Consider the following 5789-nt stretch of genomic DNA (forward strand, 5'->3'; position numbering starts at 1 on the left):
AAAAAAAACCCAACTCTAAATATAAACAAAAGACCCTTGTTACTGTCATAATACTAGAAAGCAATGGTGAGCATTGCAAGAAGAGTTAGAATCACTGTCAAGCCCTGGGATCAGTCATCAGTCATCCATCTCTACACTGTCATGGTATAATGTCTGATTTGCTGGGGATGGCCAAGGACACGCGCAGCTGACTTTTAAATTTTTGGTTATTTGGACAAGAAATTGGGGGAGACAAAAGATTATGGAGAGGAGTAGAGGTGAGAAAGTTGGAGTGGAGACAGTGCAATTTTTGTTAGAAGTTTTTTTGCTAAAAGTTTTTCTCCCTCCTCACCTAGTGCACATCTTCCATCCAAGACTTTAAAGAGCATGGAAGAGTTAGGAAAGAAAAGGGGGATGTAGGGAGAAGAAGAATTAGGAATTGGGATTGGCCTTTGAGCCCTAGTACTGCCGCTTACTAGCTATCTGTTGGCCTTCTAACTAGTTTGATTGATGCTACCTTGAGTAACTTCTTAGATAAACATCTTGGATAAATTGGGTGAGTGATTTTACATAACTTCTCTGGGACCCAACTTTTTGCTCTGTTAAATGAGGGGCTTGGGTTAGAGGGTTCTAAAGGTCACTTCCAGATCTGATATTCTATGAATTTATTATTAGACCAGTGAAACAGGTCCCAAATGCACGAGTTTCCCATTGGTGTATCAAATTTACACATTAGAAAGACTGAAGTTGGTTTTTCCTGCCTGAAAGTGAACAGCTGAGCTCTAATTCACCTTATGGTGGCCACCATTTTACTGTTTTCGGGGACCGAGATGTACATGCTTCTCCAAAAGAAGTTGATACTACAGTGGTTTGCCATTTCCTCTTCCAGCACATTTTACAGTTGAGGAAACTGAAGTAGGCAGTGGTTAAGTGACTTGCCCAGGGTTACACAGCTAGTGAGTGGGTGAGGCTAGATTTGAACTCAATTCTTCCTGACTCAAGACCTATAACTTTATCTGTTGCACCACCAAGTTGCCCAAATTAGGGTAATGCCAATGTTAATAGCAAGGAAGGGATATATTTCTGTCCACCTAATCTTTACCATGAGTATTCATCGGTATATATACTAATATACTATCACAGCATTCTGTCCCCAATTAAATTTAAAGGCCTTTTGGGGCAAAGATAATAGAGAATTTTTCATCTTTCTGTCCCTGGTGCCTAGCACAGTGTGTTGTAAGTCGGTAGATAATAAATGTTTGCCCAGTTGAATATTTGGTGAAGAGTCAACAAGACTTTTGAGGCAGTTGTGTTAAGGAAAAAAAGGAGGTAGAAGAGAGGAATTACAGAAGGCAGATAGAAGCCAGAACTTAAGCAGGAACTTTCTGGATATCATTAAACACCTTTCCAGTTTGCAGTGGGGTGTAGCAAAGCTCCTATGGCCTGGGGACTTAGAACTTTCAGAATAGGCCATCTTCATTATTGTATACTCAGCATGCAGACAGAATCAAGCTGAAAAAGCCTACAGATTGCCCCCAAACATCCCTCATTTACAATTATAGACATTTTTTTTTTTTAAAAATCTGATAACAGAATTAGTGTGAAGAAATATTAACATAATGGCTTCAGAGCTGGTCTTTTCAGTTTTTCATGTTGTTTGTTTTTTTTCCCCCCACAATGAGCTTACAAGTTTATTCAACAAATAAATAGATACTATACACAAGGTAGTGAAGATGCCAAGATGGAATGCAAGTCCATGCTGGCCACAAATTTCCACTTAAATTTTATTATAAATGTGGGCCTCTGAACCAAGGACTTTTAACCATCTTTGCAGAAAAAAGTGATCGTACAGTATTCACCCTGAGTCTGTAAGTTGCTAGTAAAGTCTTTATGTTGTTGAGTGTGGACATCAAAGTCTTCTTACTTAGTTTTTTTTTTTCTTTTAAACACAATACTAGAAACCCAGTATTGTTTCTCTCAATAACTTCGAAAAACAAAGTCTGCATAGTGTTGTAGTAAGTATAAATGAGACTTTTTTTTGCTAAAGTTATAAAGGGGATTTGAAAATTTTATGCCAATGAAAGCTATATTTACTGGGTTGAAATGTCATATACTTTCTTCATGATTTCATTCACATGAGTCCTCTACCCACCAGTGTAGACTGGAATGCCTCCAGCCTTAGTATAGGATTTCTTGAGTTTCTGGGGCTAGAAAATTCATTATGTGATAGTTACAACTTCAGTGATGAGCTTTTACATACTTAGCTCTCCTGGTCTTTGAAAAAGAGGCACATAGTCAGTGACTCCAAGAAACTGTAGTATTTGCAGAGGCCACACCCTGATAAAACCATCTCAACAGTGGAGCTCAACCTAAACCAGGTTGAGCAAAGCGACAGGCCTCAAACCAATCAGTGAGTTAGGGGAATGTTCACTCCAAGCATGCGAAAATTTCCCCCAGCAGAATGGGGGAATGAGGACAGTTGGTTCCAATGGCCATGAAGGTGGTTGAGGCAAGTGCTGAGGGGAGCTTAGAACTTGGTCAGACACAGAAGATGCCAAGGTCATCCACTGCATCCTAGGCCATCACCAGTCGTCCTGACCTTTGTCTTGCCTCTGGACTTTGACAACTCTGGAAGAGAAAGTAAGGCTGATGGCTTTGCACAACTCTGTTTCACTGAAATCCAATTCACATGTGAGTCAAGACATCATGATGTCATTGGTCCTCTTTGAAAATGAAGGATGAATAACAACATCCTATTAGAGGTTACTAGTGAGATCATAGATTGAGAGCTGACAAAAGCTTGAAAGACCATCTAGTTCAACCCCTTAATTTTTTAGATGATGAAATTGAGGCTTTGAAATTGAAAGTCCATTGACTTTCCTGAGCTCACTCAGCTAACTAGTATCAGTCAGTACCAGGCTTGAAGTAGGATGTCATCAATCTTCCACTTCAGAATCCAGTGGTCTTCGCAGTACACCACTGTGCATCAGTCATGGAATTGTAGGATCAGGGTTGGGACCTGAAAAGTGATTTTTAAACCAAGCACTGCATTTTACAGATGAGGAAACTGAGATGATCAGAGAGACTGATGCTTGGTCAGGATCACCTCTCTGTCTCCTCTCTTACTTCCTCCATACTCCCAACCTAAGCATACACAAGCCACTTTCATGCATCCTGGTACATTAAAGGGGAAGAGTTGTACAGTCAGAAAAATTTGTACTGTACTCGTGTGAATTAAACAGAGCATGTATCTATGTAATCCAAAGAACCACTTTAAGGCCGAATGAACAAAGAAAGGAAAAGGTTGGTTAAAAAAAAAAAGAAAAAATGAGCTGATTGTTTTAATGAATGCTGTTAATATAAAGTAAAGATTTCATTTTCATGATAAGTCTAACAATAAAACCCTTCAGCAGCTAGAGCGACTGGCCCGGGGCACCTGTCATTGATTACCAAATGTCATTAGGCTAGAAGTAATTGACCTGAGACTGAGGCAGCCAAATAAAGCCTGACAGGAGGCTGAGAGAGTTAGGTCACTTCTCCTCTGACCCTGCACTCTGCTCTCCTTAACATCTGCTCAGATGCTGATCACTCCTGATCCCTGGACCTCCCATGGACCATGCCCCAGATGATTTTATCTACTTAGCTCTCTCAGTAGCCTCCTGGGGCTACACTGTTCTGATTGCTGAGTCAGCCAGTGCAAATAGGGATGGCCTCCAGACTCTGGACTGTGCTCCATATCACATCAGATTGTTGGCCCTGGACATCTCCTTGCCTTCTGCCTCCTTACTAAATGTCTGCTTTCTACCTTTTAACCTGGGAATAGTAATCAGATCAATACTATCATTGCTTCTGGAAAAGGTGTGTCATTTGACAGCCTAAACTCTCCTCAACATCCCTGTGACTTCCTCAATGAAAACATTCTTGCCTGGACACTTGTCTTTGGTACAGTGTAGTGGAAATGCAAATTTAAAGATCTTCCCTGCCCCTAGGTTAAAGTGCACCTGGAGCCTGCGGTGGGAGGCTTGTTTTTCAGTAGATACTTCTTGATCGGCCAGTGAATCAATAAGGTTGTTACATTCTCTGAGCCAGGAGAAGGCTACATAAGCCCTGATGGGTAGCTTTGTTTTGGGGCTCACTTTGAGAAGTGTTCTGTGATTTGATCTGGATTCTGGGAAGCCGTTGTTGAGAGCCCCCCCTCATCTTTGAAAAACCCAGATGTTGATTTGGTATGGATGTAATGGTTGGACAGTTTGGAAATCTGTCTACTTGATCTGTTTCTCTGACTTGATAATTCTGTCTGTATACTCTGAAGTTCGGGGTGCTGACCTTTTTCCCCTGAACTAGGTATATGATACATGTTTGACTGATTAAAGTAAGTTTGTTAACCCATTTTGAGTTGCTTTCCTTTATCAAAGCAGATCCAAGAACGTGTGGTGGCAGTAACCCTGAGGACCCTTGGGGTGCTTGCTGCTACATACAGGAATCTAAGCTCCTTGAGGGCAGGGACTTTTTTGCTTTTATATTTGTGCCCCTAGCACTTAGCTCAGTGCTTGGTCCTTAATAAGAACTTGAAAGGCTGTTTTCATTCATTTATTCATTTGAATGATATTTACAGATGTATATGGTATGTGGATAAACCTTTTTTCTGAATGCTATGGGAGACATAAAAGGAGAAAGTAGGATCCTTGAGGCTTGACAATTTTCAATCTATTAATCACCAAATATTGCTTTTGTTTTTTTAGAAGGGCAGTTGGGGCCGGTGCTCTATTCACTGTGTTACCTAGCTGCCCCATTAATCCCAAATATTAATAAAGCATTTACAGTGTGCCAAGCACTGCCCTAAAGTCTTGTTGATTTTGTTGTTTATCTTGTGATGTCATTGATCCTCTTCTAAAAAAAATAGTCAGACAATTCTACTTTTTCCGCAATTGATTCCCTTCTCCAAGCCTTCTCTCTTTTTCTCATGTCCCACAAAACTCCCTTCCCCCACTCTCTCTGCTGAGGACCTTACCTCATGCTCTTTGGAAAAAATTCAGGCGAGTCTATGAAGGCTCTCTCTTTTCTTCTCATCTCAAATCCTGCTGACATGAGTCTGTAATATCTTCTCCAATCTCTGATGATGAAGTGGCTCTTCTGCTTGCCAAGGCCAACCTCTCTGTCTTTGTACATACCCTTCATTCCATCTTGTCCAGAATGTCCCCCCACCATCCTTAAAAAGCACTTACTATATTCTGTCATGACTGTCAGCTATTATCATATATCTGTCCCCTCCTTCTCAGCTAAGTTCTTCGAGAAAGCCATCCACAACTAGGGCATCTAATTACTCTCTTCTCATTCTTTTTTTTTTTTTTTTGCTTTTTTTGGAGGGGGGATGGCAGGGCAATGGGGGTTAAGTGACTTGCTCAAGGTCACAAGGCTAGTAAATGTTAAGTGTCTGAGGCTGAATTTGAACTCAGGTCCTCCTGACTCCAGGGCTAGTGCTCTATTCACTGCACTACCATACTGCCCCTTCTCACTCTTTTCTAAATCTTCTGCAATTTGACTTCTGACCTCATCCTTCAATTGAAACTGCTTTCTCCAAAGTTACTAGTGATCTCTTAATTTCCAAATCTAATTTACTGTTGTTAAATCTTTAGTCAAGTCCAACTCTTCCTAATTCCATATATGGGTTTGTTTTTTGGCAAAGATACCGGAGTGGTTTATCTAATGGTCTTTCTTCAATAATCATCCTTCTTGACCTCTTTGAAATTTCTGGCACACTTGACCATCTTCTCTTCTTGGATAGTCTCTCATTCTGGACTTTGTTCCCA

Source organism: Petaurus breviceps, unplaced genomic scaffold, assembly GCF_028583685.1.
Source record: "Petaurus breviceps papuanus isolate PSGF00001 unplaced genomic scaffold, PetGlider_PUasm1.0 188, whole genome shotgun sequence".
Lineage (NCBI taxonomy): Eukaryota > Metazoa > Chordata > Mammalia > Diprotodontia > Petauridae > Petaurus > Petaurus breviceps.